The sequence below is a fragment of the Mesoplodon densirostris genome, chromosome 4 (assembly GCF_025265405.1).
Source record: "Mesoplodon densirostris isolate mMesDen1 chromosome 4, mMesDen1 primary haplotype, whole genome shotgun sequence".
Classification (NCBI taxonomy): Eukaryota; Metazoa; Chordata; class Mammalia; order Artiodactyla; family Ziphiidae; genus Mesoplodon; species Mesoplodon densirostris.
The window spans coordinates 157,824,913-157,852,115 of record NC_082664.1 but is presented as its reverse complement, the minus strand read 5'-3'; positions in this window follow the sequence as shown (position 1 = coordinate 157,852,115).

The following is a 27,203-nucleotide window of genomic DNA, read 5'->3' as shown; positions in this document are numbered from 1 at the left end:
TATAAGAAAATGGCAGAGAGGAAAGTGAATAAAAGACACAAAGAGGCATTGCATAGAATTCATTAGGGCCTTCTGTGGACCTCATGCTCATGAATAATAGCTATAAATTTCGGAAGAGATACAGAAACTGTCTTGGCATTCTGGGAACTGGAGGGGAGTTGAATGTGAGGCAAGTTATGGGCACTGAAGACATTTCCATTTTTCTTCTAGTTTTTATGTTTAGGGAAGCTCCTGTTGAGGCAGTATGTGCCCTGGATGAGTAAGACTCTGACAAAAAAGAAAAACAACAAAAACCCCCACCATCTCCTGGGCTGGAGGAACTAGGAAGAGAAGCCTAGAGCAGCCAGAATGGCTAGAGAATGGAGGAGAATCCCAGGGAGGAGGGGGACAAAAAGAGAGACATCTGATTTTGAGTATAAACGCAGCCCAAGGCTGAACATTGGATCTCACATGTTTGGAGCAAACTGATAGCAGCTGCAACAAAGACTTAAAGAGCTGAAATAAAATCTGGCTATCTTGTGCAACAGTGGCATGATGCTCTTTACACTGAATCTAGTCAAATTATATGCTTGCTAAAATAAGAACATTCACACTCTTCTGAGCAGCGGAAGAAAATCGAGAACCTACACAGCAGAGTAGAAATAATCCAAGATTACTTGACCTACAGAGAGCCAGGAAAATGTGACAACCCTCCTCTCCCAACTCAAGGGAAAAGATAATCAGTTGATGCCAGCCCTGAGACGACCCAGGTAAGGATTATCAGACAAGACCTTTAAAGTAGTATTGAAACTATGCTTGATCTGTTAAAGGAAAACATACTCACAGAAAACAGAAACACAGAAAATGCCAATAGAGAAATAGAAAATATAAAAATGACTGAATGGAAAATCTAGAACTGATAAATAAAATAGGCAAAATAAGAAGTTCACCAGAAGAGCTCAACTGTAGATTAGAGATGATAGGAAAAAAGGGTCTGTAAATTTGAAGATAGAGCAATAAAAAGTATAAAATCTGAAGAAATGAGACAAAAAAGTAGATGGAGTCTTAGGGAAGTGTGAGACAATTTCACAAGTCCAGCCTATGTGTAATAGAAGTTCTAGGAGGAAAGGAGACGGAGAACAAAAGGAATCTTAGAACAAAAGGAGAGAGAATGAGACAAAAAAAATTTGAGGAAATAATGGTCAGAGCCTTCCCCAAAATGGTGAAAGATGTAAATTGACAGATTCAAGAATTGCAGTGAACCTCAAATAGAATACAGTCAAAAAGAATCATGACTAGTCCCATCATGGACAAACTGCTGAAAATCAGAGATAAGGAGAAAACCTTGAGATCACCAGAAAAAATGACAAATCATATACAGGGGAATGATGATTTTAATCATCACAGATTTCTCATCAGAAGTTGTGGAGGCTACAAAAAGCTGAAAAAAACCTTCTAAATTGCAAAAATAAGAAACAAAACATTTTTTAACACCTTTATTGGAGTATAATTGCTTTACAATGGTGTGTTAGTCTCTGCTGTATCACAGTGAATCAGCTATACATATACATATATCCCCACATCCCCTCCCTCTTGCATCTCCCACAAAACATCTCTTAACCCAGAATTCAATGTCCAGTAAAAATATCCTTTTAAAACAAAGTACAAGTGAAGACTTTTTTTTTCAGAAAAATATAAACTAAAGGAAATCGTTGCCACGAGACCTGTACTACAAGAAATGCTAAACAAAGTTGTTCAAACTGAAGGAAAATGGTACTAGAAGGAAACTTGGGTCTTCAGGAATGAGTAAAAAGCATTAGAAATGGGAAATTTATGGGCAACCATAAAAAGCATATTTCTCAATTTCTTTAAAAGCATATGAATGTTTAAATATTATAACACTGTCTTGTGGGATTTGTAAGGTATGTATGTAACATATATGATAACTTACAGTGTAAAAATAGCAAGAGAGGATAAATGGATTAATATGATTGCAGATCTGTATTTTCAATGAAGTGGTGTAATATTAACTCTAAGTAGACTGAAAAGTTAAGGATGTATATTGTAATTCCTAGAGCAACCATGAAAAAATGCAAATCTGTACAGTTAAAAAAGCCAAATTTTTTTCAAAATAGAATGTAAAAATATTTGTATAATCTAAAAGAAGGTGGGAAAGAGGGAAGAGAGAAACAAACAAGAAACAGAGGGAACAGCAAATAAACAAATAATAAAATGATAGACTTAATCTGAACATATCAATGATTACATTAAATGTTAATGGACTAAACACTCCACCTAGAAGGTAGAGAATATCAGGATGGATGCTAAAGGGAGAACCAACTATTTGCTGTCTATAGAAAGATGATTTGCTTTAAATTTAAATATATGCAACAGTTGAAAGTAAATGGATGGAATAAATATGTTATTTAAACAGTAAGTATTAGAGAACTGAAGTTACTAGATTAATAGCAAATACCTACAATTTCAAGACCAAAATTGTTATCAAGGATAAGAGAATTCCAAATTGATAAAAGTGTCAATTCATCAGGAAGTCATAAAAAACATAAATTTCTATGAACCTAGTAAGAGCCTCAAAATACATGAGGAAAATACCAATAGTATGAAAGGGAGAAATAGGAAATTTCACAAACATAGTAGATTTAAAAATCCTTCTTTTAGCAACTGATAGAACAACTAGACAAAAATTAATGAAGACATAGAGGATCTAACTCTATTGCTTATCTTGATCTAGTTGATGATAGAACACTGTGGCCCAAAACTACAGAGTGTACATTCTTTTCAAGTGCATGTGGTATGTTTATCAAGGTAAACTCTATATATTGGGCCATAAAACAAGTCTCAGCAAATTTGAAAGGGAATCATGCACAGTTGGTCTCACCACAATAGAATTAAAGTAGAAATCAATAATAAGTTCTCTTGAAAACCCCCAAATATTTGGAAAACATCACACTTCTAATTAATTCATAAGTCAAGGAAAAAAATCACCAATGAAATTAGAAAACAATGAAGTGAATGATAAGAAAAATAAAAGACATCAATACTTGAGGGGTGAATTCACTGTTGATAGGGAAGTTAACAACTTTAAATATTTATTTAAGAAAAGAAAAAGGTTCTAAGTAATGGTCCCATGGTTCCACCTTAAGGAGATAAGAAAAGAAGAGCATATGAGAACATCACTACTCACCAGAGAAATTTGGATTCAAAGCACATTTGGACACCACCACACACTCATTAGAATGGGTAAAATTTAGAACACTGACCCCATACCAAATGTTGGCCAGATAGTGGAGGAATTGGAGTTCATCCCCTCCTGGTGCAAATGTACAATGGTGCAATCACTTTGGAAAATTGTTCGGCAGTTTCTTAAAGGTCACATGTCCATCTATATGTGGAGAAATTGGAACTCTCAGGCACTCTTGGTGGGAATGAAAAATGGTGCAGCTGCATTAGGAAACTGTCAGTTACAAAATGTTAAGCATGAGATAGTGTTAATCACAGAATAATTGAAATAAAATTTATCAATTTTAAAGTGGCATAAGAAAATTTACTGTGCCCAGTAAAAAGAAAAAGAGAAAACAATTTAATATTGAATATAGGAAACATGAGTAAAATGAAGATAAATTTTAATATAATTATGATTATAATACATGTATTTGTGTCAAATTACAGATTTGATGAGAGAAAAAGCAATATATGATCTATAATTAACATATAAAAATGTTCAGAAATGTTGAAAGTTACAGTATGGAAACAGATGCAGATACATCAGGCAAAAATAAAGCAAATGAACAAAAAAGCAATTTTAGAAGGAAGTGAAATTTGTGTGTGTGTGTGTGTGTGTGTGTGGTATGCGGGCCTCTCAATGTTGTGGCCTCTCCCGTTGCGGAGCACAGGCTCCGGACGCGCAGGCTCAGGGGCCATGGCTCACGGGGCCCAGCCGCTCCGCGGCATGTGGGATCCTCCCGGACCGGGGCACAAACCCGTGTCCCCTGCATCGGCAGGCGGACTCTCAACCACTGCACCACCAGGGAAGCCCGGAAGTGAAATTTAATTCAAAACAATAATAAGAGGCAAAGGAAATACAGTAACTCCCCTACGTATGAACGAGTTCCATTCCGAGAGCATGTTCGTAAGTCCACTTTGGTCTTAAGTCAACAAAGTTAGCTTAGGTACCCAACTAACACAATGGCCTATATAGTACTGCACTGTAATAGGTCTATAATACTTTTCACACAAATAATACATAAAAAACAAACACAAAAAGGAAACATTTTTAATCTTATAGTACAGTACCTTGAAAAGTACACTAGTACAGTACAACAGCTGGTATACAGGGGCTGGCATCGAGTGAACAGGCAAGAAGAGTTACTGACTGGAAGAGGGAGAGGAGGTGGGAGATGGTAGAGCTGAAGGATCATCAGCAACAGGAGATGGAGGGCAAGCTGTAATTTCAGTCACGCCTGATGTTGATGGAACGCACGTTCGCATCCTTGAACGATGTTGATGGAACGCACGTTCGCATCTTTGAAAGTTCACAACTTGAATGTTTGTATGTAGCGGACTTACTTTACTGGAAAAATGAATCAGAAGATGCAATAGTTATGCATGATATAGCCTAAAAATTCAGAAAGCAGCAACTGACAAAGTTATAGGGAAAATAGATTTTATTCAGAGATTTTAACACATTTGTTGGGAAATTTTCAACTCAAGTATCCAAAAATGTACAAAAGATAATTAATCTAATATACAGCAGTTTCATGTGTGCGAGTGTATATATGTATGCATACATATACACATGTATATTCTATATATAAATTTACATATAAAAAATAGAAATTCCCACTTCTGCAGCCCATATGGAATATTTACAAAAAAAGATTATGTAGCAGGCTACTCTGCATATCTTAATACATTTACAGAAGAAAAATAGCTGAACAGTCTAAGTTTACTAAAAATACAATCAAGTTAGACCTAATTAACAAAATAAGCTTAAAAAAATCTGTTGCAAAAACCTAAAATAATGCTACCAAAATTACTCTTGGATTAAAAAGGAAATCACAGCAACAATTCTGAAAATTAAATGACAAAGAAAGCATTACATACCAAATGTGAGGGGCAGCACTAAAGCAATACTCAGATGGAAAGTTATAAATTTAACTAGAAATACAAAGAAGGCTGAAAAACAATCTGAATTTTCAACTCAAAAAGCCAGGGGAAAAAAATGAGCATCAGAGTAAAATCACAAAAGAAAGAGGAGAATTATAAGGACAGAAATTAATAAAATAGAGAACAACAACAAAAGCTGAGTCTTTGAAAGATTAATAATTAAATCTTCAATAAAACTTGTATGAGAGAGAGAGAGAGAATACAAACAAAATCCAGAGTAAGAAAGGGAAATTACTGTCACAAAAGGGTATTTAGTCAAGAGTGCAGGAAAATTTCAAAAATTTCAGTATCAGAAAATCTATCACATAATGTATCTCAAGAACTGCAGGAACAAAAGCCTCAGGCTAATCTCCATAGATGAAGAAAATATATTTAACTTCAAATCTATTTATCATTTAAAAATCTTCAGAAAACTCTGGAATGTTCTTAATTGATTCAGTTGATATTTATTGAGTGCCTACTAAGTTCTAGACATTCTTTATGCACTGAAGTATAACTTGGGATTTAATTCCTTTGTTTTCATGTCATGTCAGTATTCATGTAGAGACGTTCCTTCATAGGGAAGATATGTACCCAAAGTATAAACATTATGTAAACAGATTTGAATTGGCAAATTGTATAACTGCCTCTCTCAGATCAGAAGCCTCTATCATTCCTGCTCATAGTGACTTCACCTTTTTCCTGTTTGCCTTTATGTATAGCAGCAAATATTAGCATATGTGCTGAACGTTATCTTAGAATCCTAAAATCAAGACTCAGAGTTATCAAATGAAGTGTAGAACTACAGACTTCAGATTTCAGAGGGTAGAACGGTTTGTGTGTATTTGTGTGGTTTGTTTGTAACTTGACCTTTCCTTTCCTTGAGAAGGACATGAGAGGCATTCCTAGATGGGTTTTTCACATTTCCTTGGTACACAGTGGCTCAAATCTAATTTTTTTGCAGGTGCTAAATAAAATCAAGACAAAGTTAAACAGATGGTTATACCTCCCTCTTCTCATCTCAGTTAGTCAGCCTGATTAAAATGGTCATTCTTCCAAAACTTGTATGTCTTATGCAAATGCATCAAATATTTCCACAAACCATATGTCCAATATCCTAAGTTAAGCATGAGTAGATTTTTGTGAAAAGTTGTTATTGGCACCCACTCTAATAATGTAGGCTCAGACATCCTCAAAGGGAATTCTGATGAGGTGTTTTTGTTTGATATACACCTACAAAAGGTACAAACTTTAATTCAAAGAATTAAAAATATTAAATCATTATATATTATAAATATTAGCAATCAGTACCCCCAGAGGAATTCACTGTGCACTTGACAAAAATTAAGGCTTATGTCATGTATAACAAAATGGCATTTTAGCCTTAAATGAAAATTTTAAAAGTCTGAATAAGTTGAAAATAATTCTTTTTCTTTTTAAATTTAATTTGAATTTAACCTAACCCCATTCTCTACAGGGGTCTGTGTTGAGCAAGCAGGTCTAGAGTTTGGAATGAATGAGTTGTCAGTTTACAGTTTCTGCTCATGTGGCTGACATCTACTTGAAATGAGTTGAGTTGACCAGTTATCCAGGTTTCTGTAGACACATTTGTGAAGGTATAAGGATAAAACCACCTCTACTGCTTCCTCCCTGCAGAACTGCATATACACATAGCATAACTCGGAGACACTTACCTGTGTGTGATTCTTATGCACACAATTTGACAAGTGGTGTCAAGAATATTTCACAACTTGAAGACAACTTGAAGAATATTTCACAACTTGACAACTGATGTCATCAGATTAGCCTATTTTTTTTTTTTTTTTTTTGCGGTATGCGGGCCTCTCACTGTTGTGGCCTCTCCCGTTGTGGAGCACAGGCTCCGGATGCGCAGGCCCAGCGGCCATGGCTCACGGGCCCAGCCGCTCCGCGGCATATGGGATCCTCCCAGACCGGGGCACGAACCCGTATCCCCTGCATCGGCAGGCGGACTCTTAACCACTGCGCCACCAGGGAGGCCCAGATTAGCCTATTTTAATATGCTATATAATTTTAAATCTAAAGAGCTTTGGGATAACACCAAGAGCTTGTAATATGTTCCAATTTGTCACATAAATTCATTCAGCACCTGTGAATATAGTTTAAATCAGTATTGTTAAAAAAGTTCACTCTGTTAATTATATTTGGAACTACTTTAAAATAATTTTGGGGTACAAAACAGAGATTAAGTGAATGAATGAGTAAATAAGAGAATTCTTGCTTAGGACCCTTCAAGTAGGCTGGTGGAAGGAGCCAGGCTGTGGTTTCAGGCTACAGAGGGAGTCCTGGGTATACTCATTCTGGTTACTTACTTGAGCACTTGGGGTCTCAGGTTCCATGCCAGCTATGGGGATAATAAGATCTCACTCTAGGGAGAGTTTGAGGATTATACCAGATACTAACATGTGTGAAGAACCTCTCCTAACACATGCTTTAGGAGCTCAGTCAATTCCTCCTGTCCATAGCAGTATTGATAAAATGCTTTAATAATTGACCATTTATGGAATTTTTACTCTGTACATGGGAGGTTTGAAAACAGTACATGTTTCTTGGGGGAAATACTGCCACTGATTTCACTCATTTAGATTTCTGGACACCTTTTCAAGATGTCAGTTAAAATGGTTACCCACATTTAGAAAATTCTTAAGTGAGATCTCTGCTGTATGAGGATTCTTGAGTTGAGTTGACCAGTTATCTGGTTTGTGTAATTGGGAATGTCAAATTCTCTGTTAATTGGTCTGAAGTTAAATTACCAACAAATCCCCCAGATATAGCAAATGTTTAGTTATTCATGCAAACACAGGTCATGGACTCAGTCCCCTCCTGGCACCCTGGCATATATCCCTTATTTGATGAAATTATAAGTATGCTCCTACTTTAAGAATCAAAGCTAATTACTGGCTGTACTTGATTAAAAATGTGTGATTTTAAAACAAATCTATGTTTAATCAAATATTTTATTAAAGTAATTTTAAAATGTTTTGCAGAATACACTATTAGCATATTGGTAGTGTTACATGTCCACTTTTATTAACTAATCAAGTAGTCCAAATTTAGTGCCACTGTGATTATTTTCCAATAAGCCCACAAATAGCAAATTTTAAGCCCTCCAAGAGTCAGTGATGGAAGTAGACTGAAGAAAATCTATGCTTTCCAATTCACTCATTCTATTTTCTATCTTCCCATTCCTAGGTAAGGTTCTGCAGTATAATTTCAATCAAGTAGACTATGACCTGAATAAGAGAAAATTCTTCTGGTGTTTATATGTTTAGTCATTTATTCTTACCATAATATAGCTACTGTATTGGGCTAAAGTCTGTGGAATTACTTCTGATTTAAAGATGATAGTTATTTTTCCTGCTGGGGCTGAGCCTGATGCTCACATTACATGCATGCTTTTACCACGTAACTGAAGCATGAGCTTGTTTTTCCCTAAGGTCATATCTGGAGAGGGAACACTCTTGGACACTCTAAATAAGACAGCTGGGGCCTCTACACTCTACCAACAAAAATACCACAGATTGGGCAGTTTATAAAGCATACATTTATTTCTCACGGTTGTGGAGGCTAGAAGTCAAGATTGGGGGCCAGTGTGGTGGGATTCTGGCGAGAGCTCTTCTCCATGTTGCAGACGCCAACTTCTCATTTCATCTTCACATGGCTGAGAGCAGAGAGGGAAAGCAGGCTCTCTTGTGACTCTTGTAGAGGCATTAATCCCATTTATGAGTGCCCCACCCTCCTGACCTTATCAAATCCTAATTGCCTCCCAAAGGCCCCCCAACTCCTAATACCATCACATTAAGGGGGATAGGGTTTTGACATATGAATTTTGGTTGGGGGGACACAAACATTCAGTCCATAACCATTGTGGCTTATATATACAGTTAAACCATCAAGGCATTGTCCTTTTACATGACTCACAATCAGTAGTAGTAAACAACAGTTTTTTAAAAAAAATATTTATTTATTTATTTTTAGCTGTGTTGGGTCTTCACTGCTGCATGTGGGCTTTCCCTAGTTGTGGTGAGCGGGGGGCTACTCTTCACTGCGGTGTGTGGGCTTCTTATTGCGGTGGCTTCTTTTGTTGCAGAGCACAGGCTCTAGACATGGGCTTCAGTAGTTGTGGCATGTGAGCTCAGTAGTTGTGGCTTGTGGGCTCTAGAGCACAGGCTCAGTAGTTGTGGGACACGGGCTTAGTTGCTCTGCGGCATGTGGGATCTTCCCTGACTAGGGCTCGAACCCGTGTCCCCTGCATGGGCAGGCAGATTCTTAACCACTGCGCCACCAGGGAAGCCCTGAACAACAGTTTTAAAAACTGGAATTGTGGTGCTCTGCAGGCATACCAAACCCACTGGTAGGATGGAAGTAAAAGAACAGGTGTAAATTTAAAACATCCTAGTCTTGCTATGGTGGCACATGGAATACTGAGGGAATGAGTATTTCTTGGGTACAAAGTATCCAAGTTGGAGATTTCAGTAACTGTTCTGTATGATGCAAAAATCGTGTAATGAAAGCAGCAGAAATTAAGGCAGCATGTACTGATGTCCTCCAGAAAAAAGTGGAGAACTTCGAGAATATGCTCTTATGAATCAATCTCATCTTCAATTTAGTTTATTTTTTTACCTACCTGAGGCTCACAGACTGAGTATTCCTTTTTTACTGAAAGACCAGAGCTTCTCTCCTTAGCCCGTGGACCTTCTGCATCAACAAGTTACATAGATAAAGTTGGCCATTCTAAGAGTGCTAGATTGTGTCTGGTCCCTTCTAACTGGAAGTCTGCCTCATCCTACCATGTCCCCTGTCAGGTTTTCAAATGATTTTCACGATTCTCTCAATATGACCCAGTCTCTCAGACTTTCATATTCCAAAATCTGCTTTCCAGCTGAGTCCCAACCACTTGGCCACTTTCCCCAGTCAGGTCCTCCATTCTCTACCTTTAGTTTCCTGGGAGACATTGACCCGTGCTTATGATGGGATTTGGGGCAACCCGTCAGAACCCATAATGGCATCTAGTATCTGTGCAGCTGACACGTGTATTATTTAGAAACCACTGGGTATACAAAATGGGAAGACGTCCATTTGGCAGTTCAAATTGTAGCATGTCTGTCTTATGACACTTCCTCTGCTTCCTGGAATAGAACTCAACCCCTCTTCCAGAACCTCCTGCAGAATATGTGACTTGCATTTGTAGAGTCAGCCTGGGAGCATTTCATAACTCTGCCCTGGTAACCATGTGGTAACATGATTCACATATTTTGCAAGGTAGGAGCTTGGGATGATGAGTGGTATTAATAACGCCTGTCTGTGCTCCATATCGCATGACTGAATCAGTAAATGACTCCTCTCACCCCTAGAATGTTGACTGCAATAGCAGATTAATGTGAAATAAATAAATACAGTTCAGAGTAGGCTTTTGCTGAACTGGAATGAACATTTGGCGTGTTGAGCTGCATTTGGAAGTTAACCTTTAACCAACAGATCCCACGAAGGGATTCCTCTTTCGAAGTATGCTTACTGTCCTGGGCTAATCACATGATACCATGATACACTGGTCTTCTTTTTTTTTTCTCAATGACAAGAATAATAAATTGGTTTGGGGGATGAATAAATTTTAATCATTATTGCACTTTTTTTTTTTTTTGCTTAAAACTTACTACATAAATACTTGGAAGCCTGAGTTCCAGATGAAATACCTGAGTTTCTTCTGTCTGATTGTAAACACTGGTCTACTATTCATGTATCCTGACTTGTGAGGCTGTCCCCTCTGCTGTAGGTCTGTACCCATCAGGGACCATCTCTCTGTGGCTTTGGTTTTGCCTGAATCTCTTGCGATTCATTATCTCGTCCTTTTTATCATTCATCTTTATCATATTTTCCCCTTAAGTGGCTCTTTGATGTTTTCCCTGAGATTGCTTCTTGGGAAACCCCCAATAGCTTTAATCTACCATAATGGTCTTACCCTGGCTGTCGGCCTCCATCCTGGCATCCCTTTACTATTTTCTGGGCATTATCACATCCCAGCAGGATAGCCATATCGGTTTCTAGTATCACCCCCATAACACCTGCGGGGAGCAGATGTGAAACAAATGCATGATGGAGTTAATATGTGGGCAGATCTGGATGCCTGATCCAGCCATTTCCTCCTCTGGCTGAGGCTGCTGCCCAGAAGGAAGGTGATTTGGAGATGAATGTGGCTTTTTGTGGTCAGCAGCCTTGTGTCTTGCCTGGGCCTTTCTCAGCAGCCCCTTGACCCCCCTTGTCACAGTCCCTGGACAGAGGCAGAGGAGCCTGCTGGCTCAGTGTCTGACACTGTGCCCCAGGTCTGCCACGTGGTCCCTGTCTTCCTGTGAAGCCTGCTCTCCTTTCCCCTCTGGGCCCTGTCTGTGGTCAGTCTGGTATCCAGACCTGAGGGTCAGCTCCTTTTTTCTGCTCTCGTCACTCTGAGAACTGGAGTCCTGACCTCAACCCCAATTCCCATGACTGGCCTCCACTTTCCCTGAGCACCATCTCCTCACCTGCAAACTGGACCCAACAAAGACCGTTTATTTGGGTTGTTGTAGAGGTTGAAGGAGATCCTAAGAGCAGCTACTGCACAGGGTCAGTAAACACCAGTTGACTTTCCTTCTTCCTGCCTCCTTGTGGTACTCCCCTCACTGTGTGCTGCAGCTTCACGGGTCTGCACAGCTTCAGGCTTCCAGGTGTTCTGCTGAAAAATATCCCATTGTCTGAATTTATCCATCACCTACTGAAGGACATCTTGGTTGCCTTCAAGTTATGGCAATTATGAATAAAGTTGCTGTAAACATCTCTTTAAAAACTTAAAAAATTCTCTGTAGCCAAATGCAGGTAACATTTAATTCTTGATATCCCTTCCCACCTCCATCTCTGGGCATGTCCTTTTTTGCCTGGAAATGCTGTCACATGGGTTTTGAATATTATAAAAATAAATCTAAGGAAAGTTGTGGAGGGTGCCTGCCAAATGGGAGGGGTGATTCTGTTTCTTTTGTCCAGGGAGTTGGGGTTCTCCTCAGAGGCCTGGGGATGTTGCCCCTGCCCCCAGATGGGTGCTGGGCCCCACTGGAGAGATGCTCACAGCACCTTCTCCACCCTGGTCCTGGCCTGGGCCTGACACAGCCGCAGGTCTACAAGTCTTGGGATGCCCCCCAGGGATGGAGGCCCAGGGGAAGTTGCCTGTAGATTGAGTGAGGGGCTGCACCTGGAGGGGCTTGCCTGTAGGGATTCCGTGGGTCAGTGCCATTTCCAGACTTTCTTTGCAGACCCAGACTACAGCTCGAGGGCCCACCAGACTCTCCACGGGTCTGCACAGGGAGCTTCAGAACTTGATGTGGATCTGAACCAGCTGGTCCTTTCCTCCTCCCCAGACTCAGGCCACTTCCCTTCTATGCTCCTATCCCCACTCCCATTAAACCCTAGGAACACACAACATCAGTGCTCTATTCTCTTTCCTGTTTCCAACTTCTTTCTCTAAAGGACCTGCCTTTCATTGGCATTTAAACCTGAGCAGATAGGTGAAGGGAACAAAAGCCTCCATCACGCCCACTTCCACCACCATCTCCCCCTCTTCATCCACAGACACATTTCATTAAAGAGTGGTTTGTATTCTCATTTCTCACTCGTTACTCACTTTTCGTATGATAACATATTCCATTTTATTTCCATCTCTTTTTATGTTGTTAAATGGAAGAGATGTTTCTTTCTCCTGTTACACTTGCTCTCAGTGGAATTCAATCTGTCGGGTCATTTTTTCCCTCTTTCCTTTGCTTTACCGCACCATACGTTTTTGCTCTTTCTACTCAGCTTGCTTAACCTTAGACTGTTATTCTGACTTAGTTTCTCTTCTGCCTGACCCTTCAATCTGAGACTAGTTCAAGGCTCTGTCCTCAGATTTCTCTCCCTACTTTCACCTCAGGTGTCTTCAGTTGCCTCCTATACGTGGTGTAGTTCACAAATAAGTCTCTAATCCCAGACTTATTCTCAGAGCTTCAGAAAAGTACATCCAGGCATCAGGTTGGTAGTTCCATTAGGGTGTTAAGGTTTATATCCATCCAAGTGCACAAGCCAGAAATCTGGGATTCTTCCCCAGCGGTCACATCCTCCTTCCCTGTCTCTGTGCAATCTATCACTAGCTTCCCAGTGGTTTTGCCTCCTGGCTGCACCCCATTCATCATTTTCTGTCTCCATTACTACTTATTCTCTGTTATGTCACCCCCTCATCCCCTGTTTTTTACACTCATTTTTCTGTTCTGCTCTTGCATCTGAATGACCTTTACATTCAAGGCTTTATTACATTAAAAATTTTTTAAAAAAATTTTTTAGGCTGCATCAGGTCTTAGTTGTGGCATGCAGGATCTTCGTTGAGGCACGCGGGATCTTTCTTCGTTGCAGTGTGCGGGCTTCTCTCTAGTTGTGGTGTGTGGGTTTTCTCTTCTCTATTTGTGGTGCGTAGGCTCCAGGGCCCGTGGGCTCTGTAGTTTGCGGCATGCGGGCTCTAGTTAAGGCACGCAAGCTCAGTAGTTGTGGCACGCGGGTTTCAGTTGCCCCGCAGCATGTCTGATCTTAGTTCCCTGACCAGGGATCGAACCCGTGTCCCCGGCATTGTAAGGCGGATTCTTTACCACTATACCACCAGGGAAGTCCCTTTATTATGTTTTAAATGCTTCAGTGGCTGTTCAAGGCTCTCTGATGAGCCCTTAATCTATAATGTGGCTGATAACACCTCCAGCACCTCACTCCATCTCTGCTTAGACTCCCTCTCATCTCCTGGCTTCAACCTCAGGTCCTTCTCTCTGTTCCTGGGGGCTTCACTCCCCTGTTCCCTCTGGAAGAGACACCTTCCTCCCCATGACACTTAATGAGCCCTTCTCCTCCTTCAGACTTCTGCAAAAACACTGCCCCCTTGGTGGCCCAGACTAGTTCAGGTCCCCATCACACTGTGAGCTCTTCCTCCTGGCACTGGTCATTGCTTGAAATTTTGTGTGTGGATGACAATGTGACCCTTAACCTCTAATACAGAGCCTGGTCCATAGCAGCTAATCAGTTAATATCTTTTGAATGAATGAATAAATCAGAGAAAAAGGGGGCAGACCCATTAAATGGCGATTTAAGGTAGACCAGAGTTTCATGAGATGGAGAGATCCTATATACTGTTTTAAATGCCTTCGTTTATATTTAGTAAGAACTATTCATTTAACGTTCCCAAGTATCAGATATTTTGACAGGCGTTTCCCCACAAGAAGTACTTCCCAGTCAAATCCTCAAGGTTTTCAGTCTTCGTATTTGATACTTTCTGCATCTGGTTCTAATGTGACACTGATTCTTTTCTGTCTGGAGGTTTGCCTGGAGTAACCTAGAGGTGGTGGGAGGGAGCTGGCTACCCCTGCCCTCTCCAAGTTTCTTACCCTGGGTGAGGGAGAGTCTGGGACCCCACACGTGTGGGCACAGGCAGAGAGCCCCTCTGCTTGCACGGTGTCCTTCTTGGGAACCCATGTTTATGGCAAACGAGATAAAGATCCAGAGTGGCCGAGAGTCTGGGCTATTCTCTGCCTTCCCAGTGGTAAGACATTCTTCCTCCTGTTTTTGAGCACCATTACCTGACACCAAACTCTTTATCGAGGTGAATTAGAGCCCAAAGTGGAATTTCTAGGGCTGAGAGAAATTGAGAACTGGGAGTTTGATCAAGTTTTCAGGAGTTTTTGAAGATTATCTCTGCTCGCCACCTTTCTCATGAGTCTTCCAAATCCATCCTGGTTACATCTTGAGAACAGATTTGTAATTTTTTCATCATAAATCAGCCCCCTGAGCAAAGAGCAACTCTTAACGCTTCATGCTTTAGCACATCCCTGCTTTAAGAGAAGGCTGTGAGCAAACATTCTGAGCTGTTTGTTCTGTTTTGCTTGGGAGATAGCGTTGTCTAGATTTTTCTTAGACCACGATTAAGTTTATCGAGCTGAGTGTAACAGACAGATTTGGAGATGCAGACACACACCGGTATGCATGCATGTGAGCATGCTCATTTGCACACACACAAATACATTTGACAGCCAACAGGCAGGAGTGTTTGATCTGCAAGCCTGGACACCCATATGACAAGTAATGTGAAAGTATAGCTCATGTTTTCTCTCTGTTTGTGTAAGTATGTGAGATGATGTTGTTTTGCTTTTGCATATCTGCAGATTACATGCATTTTCAGATTTTAAGAAGAACATTTACCAATTTCCCTCATAGGACATAGCCAGCTTCATGGGCCAGCCTGGCTTGTCTGCTGACTGGGTTCCTGATGTTCACTCAGCATGGTCACTGCCTTCCATAGAGAGATGGCGTGGTCTCTGCCATAGTTGTTCATTGTATGTTTTGAATCTGGGAAATGTGAGGTTTTTTTGTTTTCCACTTTCCCATACTAAGCATGAGTCCCTTCTTATAAAAATATAAAACCATGAATATATGCTCATTGTAGAAAATTTAGAAAAAAAAAGAATTAGGTTAAAACCACTAATATATTCTTGATGTAGAAAATTTAGAAAAAGAGTAATTTAGGTTAAAAAAAAAGTCATCAGCAACCCATAATTATGTGCTTATTTAATGACTGTTTCCACACCTTTAAAATATCCGCTAAGCAAAGGTCACATTGTCTTTTCTGTCACTGGCACTTTTCTCAGGGGACAATCATGCTTGTAATATTAACTGTTTTCATTATTTGTATGAGAACAAACGCTTGATTTCCCTAAATGAGATGTGGCTTCCCTCCTGAAGCTACAAAGAGAGCTATAAATTAATCTTGAAAGTTTGGTATAAGGGCAAGCATCATCCAACATTTTCAGAGACCGAATGGTTAATTGGCAGGTTGGTTTAATGATCTCTCATTTGCTTCTCTTCTTCAGAGGGAGTTGGAAGGAAGGGTAGCAATACCACATTCACAAATGTAACACTATTTATACTATATAAGTAATAATACTGTTTTTAATTGTAGCAATACTAAATCACAGTGGAAATTGTTAATTGATATCCACTGTTATACAATGCTATTACACTATATAACTAGTAATACTGTTATTAATTGTGGTAATACCACATCACAGTGGATGTCATTAATTAGTATCCACTGTTATACTGTTTATAATATAATTAATAACACTATTAATTGTAGTAATACCACAGTTACAGTGGATATTGTTGATAGTCTATCTGAGGTGAAGGAAAGGTAATTGAAAAAGAAACATTTGAGCAAATCTTAAACATAGAATGCATTCCCTGTGTCCTTAAAATAAAGCAAAATAACTCTTGGTGTAAACGTCTCTTCCCCTCTCTGGAAGCTTATTATATTTATATTTGACTCTCCTTTTACCTGTCATCAGGCATCAATGTATATTCCAAGTGTGTGCTGAGCTGTTGAGTAAAAAAAAAAAAAGTGTTTTCAGGACAAGAGTGATAAAGGAAATTCTTTTCCTTAAAAGGGAAATCATATATATACACTTTTTCGTTGCACACTTCAGACCTCTACTAATAGGTATTTCCAGACTCTGCTTCATAATCCTCAAAAATCTCCTTGTGAGACTCTTCTATATATGGTTTGACTGAAAGTAGGATGCAGAGTTTCTCTTTTTCTTAAAGAATGTAGCTGCAGGGAAAACCCAGAAATACAAACCAGGCATTGTAATTCAGACACACAAACCTTGTGGGAAGACAGCTATCTGTCCTTCCTTAGCAAAGGTGACTCCCTCCCTCCCTCCCTCCTTCCTTCCCTCCTTCCCTCTCTCTCTTCCTTCCTTCTTTCTGTATTTCTTCCATTCAGCAGCAGATTTGACCAGCACAAAACTTTTTTTCAGACATACTTGTCTTGGGAATTTGTGTGGATTATTTTTTAGGTAGTACCAATTTTCATTTTTGAAAACTACTTTATCATAGTAGCAAAACCATTGCTTAAGTTAATCTTGTTTTCTGAGAAGGAACTCAAGATAAAACTGGTACTGTGAGTTCCTGGTGTGTGGTCCAGGGTTTTCTGACCTGGTTCATAGAGAATAAGATGAATTGCTTTTTTATTTACATGGGGGGCAGAAAAGTGAAAAGACACTATACTCTGCATGTAAATTAAGTGCTTTGAAAAAACCACCAATTGAGAGAGACATTGACTTTTTTATCCAGTTCTGAAGACACATGTACACCCTGAGAAAAACAGCTGTGAAGACCAGAAGCCCCTAAAATGGCCAGTGAGTGGTTCAGGTAGTCCCTAAAGCAGCCTGTGTGTACTCCTCTGTCCACCCTTTTGTGAGGAGATACTGTACTTCTATTGAAATTAGAAATCTTGAAAAAATTCCCACAGTGTCTGAGTATGTAGCTGCAGTATCCATCCATCTTTGACTTTGGATAGTTGGATGTCAAAATACCCATTTATCAGTTCCTCTGGTATTATACTTCCTCAAAATCAAATGAAAGATGTATAGTGCTAAATATTATTAGTGGAAAAGTAGCAAAGTGATTATTCTACCCCTCCCAATATTTGATTTCCTTTATCTTAGATAAAAGATCTATAGATTCAGTTTCATTTATTCCTATTATATTGTATTTCTGTCACATATTGGGTATTTCCATTCTCACAAATACTGTAATTTTTGTGTTCATAAACATGGTAGGGTTAGCTAATCATATAATATAAACGCAGTAATTCTATTTGCTACTAACAATTTAGAATTGCTTTATTATCATAAGAATGACAGAAGTTTTAGATTATTGAAATCTGTGGAGTTGTAGATATGTTGTTGGAGAGGAATGGTATACAGGCACACTGTCTTTTCATAAATAAGATGTAAAACCCAACCAGCCACTGTCCTTCCCATGGGTGCTATACCTGAGGTCAGGAGACCTTTGTTCCCATCTCTGCTCTCCATTTCTTGGAAGAAAAGATCCTGCCTCCTGTAGAACTGGTTGTAAGAACTTGTGAAGTCTGCTTTAGAGAAAGTCTTCTATATATGATGCTGTTTGGGGCACCTGAACTGAAGTCAGTGAGAGAGAATATTTCAGAACTATTGATACTTTGTGTGGCTGTGTGTGTCTGCTTGCTAATAAAGCTGTATGTGTGTTTATATATAAACTATATCTATATCTGTACCATCTATCTATCTGTCTATCTGTCATCTATCTATCTAGCAGAACTTGGTCCAGAAATTTTATATTCATTAAAACGATGAAGCATCTAGGCTACAGGGGTGCTCTCTTGGTGTAAAAATATGAAAAATATACAAAACAATACTTTCCAGACATTGGGCAACTGGCAGCCTACAGGGTAGAGATTCCTGAGAAAAGAGAAATAAGGTGAGCCCTAAAATTGCCTCAGATTTCTGTCTGGAGGAATTTCCAGACCACTGTCCGGGGAGAGGAAGTTGGAACAAAGCCTGGAGGTCTGGCTGAATCCAGGAGACTGAGGATGGAATTTGGGAGGCCAAGGGGCTAAAATCCACGGGGCAGAGTTCTATAGAGAAGGAGCTGCACAGAGGGAGTTGCTGAGATCATGAGGGTCTCCTCTAGCCTCTGACTGAGAACTGACCTATACGTCTGAGTTTGGGGAATCCACCTCAGGAAGCAGCAGTCTCAACATTCCTGGGCCTTGCTCAGGGCTGGGAAGAGCATGTGCTTCACCAGAGTGGGCCGAGTGCACATAAGAGGCAGGGCCTTGGTTAGAGTCTTAAGAAGGGTCACCTTCTTAAGGTGGGGCTGAAGCAACCCTAGTGTAAAGGCTGCTATTGATCTAGCCTACCAAACCTCAAAGCCAGAAAAAGGCCCATTTTCTCTAAAGGAATCCAGCACAGTCCAACACTCAATGATGTAAAGTTCTCAATGCCTGGCATCCAGTCAAAACTTATGAGGCATGGAAAGAAGAAAAATGTGTACTTATAGGAGCAAAATTAATAAAAACAGACCTAGAAATGACAAGAGATGATGGAAGGAGCAGAAAAACCTTAAAACAGCTGTTATTAATCTTGAAAACATGCCAAGTAATGGAAAGAAAACATAAATATAAAGAAAAGAGAGATGGAAGATACAAAAACATACAATTGAAACTTCAAGAATGAAAAACTGCAGCATTTAGAAGCCAGTTTACAGGGGTGGGAGGATAACACGTCTACATCTTTATAACGTTTGGGCTAAAAATCCTAATATTGATAAAAGAACTGAATTGACTCAAGTTGGTCTCTAAAAATTCTGTTCTTCCTGCATGTAACCTTTGACCTTTTGCCAAACTCTCTTCCTTCTCAAACAGTTTGGCCCAGCAAACTCACAGATTGTCAGCTACCCTGTTCCTCAGCATGGTAGACCAACAGCTGCAGGGTTAGTCACTCAATATCAGTCATTTAGGAATTCATAATGAGAAATTACAACATGCGAAATAATTCCTCTCATTCCTTCTCATTTTTGAAATCCAGTAATAACCCAAGTTCTTTCAGGCAATGCTTTCTCTCAACTTCTCTTCTCCAAATATGCAGAGTTTTCTGGCTGGAAAATGCTTCAGAGAGTTCCTCCACTCTCATCTCTGTGGGGTGTGTGTGTGTGGTGTGTTGTATGTGTGTGTTGTGTGTAGACATACATCCATGTGTTGTGTGTGTACATGCACACCTCACGTGTCGTGTATTTGTGTGTGCACGAGTATTTTATGTGTGCCTATGTGTGTTTCATGCACATGATTGGATGCACACAAGTGTGTACATGGGGTGTGAGCACATGCATGTAGGCACGTGTCTCTGTGTGTGTGTGTGTTATCAGTGTGTGTTATACCCCCTGGCTACCTCCCATTTGCTCCTCGGGCTCACCTGGGCCGAACACTTTCCATGACAGCTAGAGCCTGGGTGTGGTCCTCTCAGCACTTTCCACTTTCTGTCTCAGGACTCACCATGCTTCATTTTAAGTGCTGTTCACGTGTGTGCATCACACAGACCATGGGTCCTTTGTTATTGCTGGACCCAGGGCTTTTGGCCTTATGTGGAATGTGGCCTTACCATTGTACCCCAGTGCTGTCATTAGTTGCCATGAAGCTTGTCCATGAAGATAATATTCAGTTTGGAATCCAGAACCTGTGGGACATAGAACAAATACACAAATATTGAGTGATGTTAACGTTCGCCTGGATGATTATGTCAAAATAAGAGGGTGAAAACGGGAGGAGGGGCTGAGTCATGTTTACCAAAACACTTTCCACGTGACAAGTGGCTGAAAAATGTTCAGTAATATCCCATGGACTATGACCCTTTTAGTGTATTTCTTTTTTTTTTTTTTTTTTTGCGGTATGCGGGCCTCTCACTGTTGTGGCCTCCCCCGTTGCGGAGCACAGGCTCCGGACGCGCAGGCTCCAGACGCACAGGCTCAGCGGCCATGGCTCACGGGCCCAGCCGCTCCGCGGCATATGGGATCCTCCCAGACCGGGGCATGAACCCGTATCCCCTGCATCGGCAGGCGGACTCTCAACCACTTGCGCCACCAGGGAGGCCCTTTAGTGTATTTCTTAAACACCTTTTCTCATCTAATATAATTCTTTTTAGTGCTAGAAATGGTTAAATCTAGGAGATTTGCTGAGGATTATTTTAATTTATTGGCTAATAGAGGTTTATTTTGCTGTAATATTTCTACTTCCTTTTGAAAGATATTTCATTCAACCAACGCTTGATACTGTATTTGACAATCTACTTTGAGGTAAGTCAGTTTCCTTCTGGGCTTTGCTAGTTTTCTCCAGCACAGGTCATTTATAGGGGCCTCGTATTTAGGGAGTGACTTTTCTTTTAAAACGCTATTGCCAAATTGACATTATCATTATCACCACAAACTCTTTTTGTCCCGGCTGTTCATGAAACACTGTTGCCTGAAGCTAAGAGCAAGTTGACTATCTTTCCCAAAGGAAAACACCAGAAAAAATCATTTATCATTTCATCCTTTTCCTTTTCAAGGATTTCTTCTCACAGAATGAGGCTTGTCCCTGAGGCTCTTTGGAAATCGACAATTCAGGAAGAATCAATGGGGAGCTGCATTTTTGATGGATGAACTATTTGAAAATTCTGTGGCATTCTTCCCATGACCTTTTCTGAAGACAGATAAATAGCCTTCCAAAGGTTGCATTTTATTTTATGTTCAAAAAAGTAGCCAGTCAAGGTATATTGGAAACAACAGAATCACGTTAGGATCTTTCCCAATGTGAAAAAAGTAAATAAAAGGAGAAAAGATAGTGCAACCCAGAGATATTTTCTGGAAGAGGAAGAGTGATTTGCAAAGAGGGGGAAACGTCAGCACTGAAGGAGTCTGAACCCAAAAGGATGCAAATAATGCAAAGAAGTTCTCAGTTTCTTTCTAAAATGGCATTCCCACTACATTAATCATTATGTACTTAATACTTTCAATTTGTACATTGCTCCACACATACTGTTGTCTAAAGGGACGTCTCTGATTTCATGGTCCATGATATATTACTAAGGAAAAAAATTAAACACATATAAATGACAACACGCCAACAAGATGAAACATGGCATTATCAAATATCAAGATTTAAATTATATAAGGGCACACCAAATGTGAGGGATGCTTATAGCATATGAGTCAGGAGGCACTTCAGAGAGTGTCTTATGGGATTTGAACGTGGAAGTAGAAAGAAGGATCTTGAAGAATTTAAATGGTGATACAGAAAAAAGATAGAAACTCTAGAATGAATGAAGCCAAAGCATGTGGGCAGTGATGGACAAAGTGTCTTTGAAGAACTGGTAAAGAGATGGTGAGGTACACCTTTGTATAATGAGGAAGGTGTAGGGCCTTCCTACAATATCAGTATCAATATCAATGAGTCGTATTCCCAAATCTGGTCAACAGTCTGTCAGAATTAAAATATCTTGAAATATTTAAAATATAATTTTATTTGAGTGAATTTTTGTTTTGTTTTGTTATGCTGGGTTTTATAGTGTTTACATTGTCAGGAAAAGAGATTCTTGTGTTTTGCTACAGTGAGATTTCACACCTGGATTTGTCATGTATATTGATACCTTTAACCAAAATAAAAATCGATCGTATTTATTGAATTATTTAGTTAAATATTATGTTATCCACTTTACATGTTATCCCATATTAGTTCCCTTAACACTCTTAGGATGAATGAACTTTTGTTTTATCCATTTTATAATGTCAAGCAATGATTAGAACAATGGCTACAGAAGTTTTTAACAACTCTTGGAGATATTTGATAACCCATCTCACAGTCCTATTTTGAGAGATTTGTTATCAATGTTTTTTACCCTATTGTCTTAATAAATTCACCACTGGCAAATTACTAACCAAATTAAAGATGAGGAAATAGAGAATTATAATTTTCTGTTAAAAATAGTATCCATGAAAACAATTACACACAAATTATCTACAGAAATAATAGAAACTATGAAAAAAAAACCAGCCACTTTTACATAAGAGACACTGCCTAAGTCTACAAAATTCTAAAACACTCGGATGAAAAAAAAAAAAAAGGCAGTGAGGGAGTTCTCTGGTGGTCCAGTGGTTAGGACTCGGTGCTTTCACTGCTGTGGCCTGGGTTCTGTCCCTGGTTATCCCTGGTCAGGGAACTAAGATTCACAACCTGCGTGGTGTGGCCAAAGGAAAAAAAAAAGCAGTGAGCTTTCCAAGAATGAAATGAGACCCCAAACAAAACATCTTCAGTAAAAATCCGTAAGAACAGGGAATAATTTTCCACTTGTAACACAAACAAATAAAAACCTGCAGGGGGGGTTCACTGTATTTGTGATGAGTTAGTTGAATCATATAAATTGGGGAAAAATTCTCTGAGTATAGATGTTCATTTTATTGATGTTTTCTCTGACTCACTAAAGTGAAAACATTTTGGGAAATTGAAATATTTTTTAGAATTTCAGATGGATTTTTCAAATTTTAAATCATCACTATTTCCATCATCATTATCATGAAATCCTCATTGAATGCGGATTATGGGCTTGGCCTTGAGTAAAGAGAGGTAAAAATAAGACAAAAGATATTGTGCTCAAGGGACTAAAATCTAACAAAAAACCAAGTTTGCAATGGAAGATGGCTGGATATACATGACATATATGAAATGTTATTCATTATGGCAGAAGATTAATGTTTATCTTATAGACTGTGCCAGCATATTAAAATTTTCATATGTTTAGGCTTCAAGAGGTATTATTTGATTCTTTTTCTACAAATGTGATTACAAATAAGATATTTAATAATATTAAAATTTTAAGTAATTCTGTCACTTTTTTCACATAAAACATGTCCCTCGAGAGACTGGCAACTAGAAGTACGAAGAGGAAAATATAAGAACCAGAATCCATTTTGCTCTTAACATTGAGAGAGATTAGATCAGGGTTTGTGGGTACAGGGCAGGTGGTCACTGGGTCCCTTGTTTAAGCATCTGGTCAACCTCTACTTAAAGGAGAAATATCTGCCGAAGGAGGGTTGTGGTAGCATTAATCAGTGTGTCCCTAGATCATAGACCTTTTGTTGTTAAACAAGCTACTCTTTGGTTATCTCACTTCCCACTTCAGGTGTCTTAGAATATTTCTCCCAGGCCTATTGAACATTCTCTTTTGGTGCAGTTCTGGTGAGTGTGATGTTTTCCTCTCATTGCAATCCTAGTGCTAATGCACTGCCCCAATCTCTTTCTCATTCCTTTCACATTGGCTCTCCAGGGAGCTGCCCTGCTGGGATATCCCTGAATCCAGCTCTGTTCCAGAAAAAAATTACGTATTTTGGAGCAATGTTTTTCAGAATATAATCCTTGGAATCCTAGTTTTACAAAAGCTTAATATATCCTCCCTTTCCAACACACAAAGACACATGTTTTGACTAATGTATTCCCTACTCCTCTTGAGTGTTCATAATATATTAACATGCTCAGGAGTCTGAGAACTCCTTCAGTAGAGGCATTACTGTTTACCTTTATTTGTTCCAGCTTTTTATACAGTTAAGTGAGCATGGAATAATTTTGACAAAGCATACCCTCAGCATGAATTCTATAGATTATAGTCTGGGAAATGCTGAATTAGACTATTGTGATGTAAATATCATTCACAGTTCCTCACGAGAAATATGTAGAAGTTCTAAAGACTGGGGAGGCCATATTCCAAATTACAAAAGATTAGTAATATCAAAACAGAAGTAAGAAATGAAATATTCAGGTTCCTTTTGTCATTGTACACTCCCCTTCCCAGATATTAATATGTTTGGATAATGTGAACAACCAACACAAAACAGTTGGAGGTTGCTTTTGGGCAAGAGTAGTGTAGAGGTCTGATCAGGTTACTTGAGCTGTTGGGGAGGTTACAAAATGGAAATAATGGAGAACTGCAATAGGCTGGAAAAAAAAAGGCCATGAAGAGAATTTTAATGATATCTTTAATCAGTTAAGTGACAGTGAAGGTGGGTTTTCCTGAGGCAGAAGAGAAACCAGATGACCTTTGTGGGTCTCTGCACACTGAGAAAGTCTCTGATCAACCAGAGCCAAGTGAAGACTTACTTCAGTCCTACTTCATACGGTGTGAGGGACTGCATGGTTCCTTTGGGTGAAATCTCTTTGGGGAAGATGATGAAAATCAAAGCAACTTCAGTTAAGAGAGGAGAGTGGTGTTTCTCGTGGAGCTTATTGAAATGTCACCAGAGGGGTTAAGTGTCAAGAGTTGCTTCATGGGACAATGACTAATTGTTATGTGTCACCAGGGAGCAAAATATAGTTTAATCTTCCTTGTGGTCTTATCTGCTTTTAAATGATAGAATATGCCAGGAGATTTTTGGGTGCAACTCAGAGGACAGTGAAAGGAAGAGCTCATTAGCCCTCTGAGAGCATGGAAACTGCATCCTGTAATTCACTTTTAAGTACTACCAAGGAATCATATATTTATCCTGTACAGTAGCTCTTCCAATGAACATTGTAACATTTGTAGTTTGTTCAGGAGTGAATATTTAGCAAATAATGATCTGTTTAAAAATTTATGGCATTTTATCATTTAGATAGATCATGGCACCTTGTGGAATTCAATGGGTTTCCCTATCTCTTCCTTTCCAAAGCTCTTCAAGGCTTGCTCACATAGCAAATTTGCTGAGCACTTACTACAGGCCCATTAAGTGCAGTCTCTTACTTCTCCCTCACAGCAAGCCTCTGAGGAGGGCATTACTATTATCAACATCACCATCTTACACGTCAGACGGCTTCTAGTAGCTGAGGCAAGCACTGTCTCCAGACCAAAGGTTTTTCACAGTTGCTCCTGTTACTCTTTTCTTGTCTTGTAAAGTACATCCTAAAGAAAGAAATACATCATTCTCTACACCCTGATTATTCTCTAGATGCACAAAGCATCTCCCCAACCAAATCCCAGACTATTAACCGTGAACTTTAGCCAGTGGCTAATTTATTTAATGATTATGTCTAAATCTGATAAGAAAACACATGATGCATTTGGAAAACCATTCATAATAAAAAAAGAAAAACAGAAGAAAACATAAAGCTGTGTCTTTTCATGACCAACTTGAGACAGCTTGTTTTTTTGACCATCTCCATTATTGTTCGGATTGTTAAAGAAGTTACTGAAGTATTAAATAGGCCAGTTTAAGACAAAGCAACACATTGGAAAGAATGAAAAAGTATTTAGTCCTGTTTAAGCAATACTCCTTTGCAAATTGGTGCCTCTGGAATCGTTAAACATCTCTACCACACCTTAATATGAAAACTGCACTGAGAAATTCACGTTTCACTTCTAATCCAGAATTTGCTAAAAGCAGTGAAACAGAACCTCTTTGCTGTGTGTTTTAAGCATTTTGGTTTTGAAAATTTCCAGTATTTTGCAGAAGGCAGTCTAGCACAATGGTTAGGAGGTGAGCTCTGGGGGTGATCTGGGGTGGTATTCCTGCCCAGACTGTCAGCCATCTGCCGGTGAGCGAGAGTCGACCTCAGCCGGGAGAACAGTAGCACCTGGCTTCACAGAACCGCTTTGAAGACTAGCGGGAAGCTGCCTGTGAAGCCAGCTCAGTGTCCCGTCCCTGGGGGATTTGTGAGCACTGCTAGTACTGTCAGTACAAGTACTAGCACTATAAGTAAGATCACATGTTTTCAGGTGTTTTCTAGTCAGAAGGTCCATTCAGTCGTTCCAGCACTGTACAAATTGAATGCCTGAGTTAAAATGTTTGTTCTTAAAAATCCATGCATATTTAACACATTTCAGAAATATAAAAATGGGGAAGGGCCTCCCTGGTGGCGCAGTGGTTAAGAGTCCGCCTGCCGATGCAGGGGATACGGGTTCGTGCCCCGGTCTGGGAGGATCCCATATGCCGCGGAGCGGCTGGGCCCGTGAGCCATGGCCGCTGGGCCTGCGCATCCGGAGCCTGTGCTCCGCAACGGGAGAGGCCACAACAGTGAGAGGCCCGCATACCGCAAAAAGAAAAAAATAAAAAAAAAATAAAAAAATAAAATAAAAATGGGGAAGAAAAACCCTGCACATGCCACCCACTCTCACATCATCCTTACTTGTCTGCATCTTTTCTAATGATGGGGACATTCCTAGCACTGTAGTGTTAAAAGTTTCTTTTTCTCTCTTCCCTCATGATAGCTCCTTTACTATGATGAGTCATTTTACTTTCTCCCATAGAGCTGTCATCTTGGTGTGCTCTGCTCTGTTTAGTTTGCTTAGCCTGACACCTCCACACTCACCTTGAGAAAGAATTTCAGGCAATTGGCCAAAATCACACACGATTAGTCTATGTCAGTATTTATGCTGCTGCTTCTCTGAGTCTGCTGGAGTTTGTCTCCTTCAAAATTAATTATTAAGTCCTCAAAAAGGGACATTTTGGTTTGATAAGATTGTTTTTTATATAAAACTGTGCAGCCTTTCTAATTTAGAAAAAATAATTACATAGATACTCTAAAAATATTTAAAATGTCCTAATTAAAAAAGAAAATATGGGCTTCCCTGGTGGCACAGTGGTTGAGAGTCCGCCTGCCGATGCAGGGGACGCGG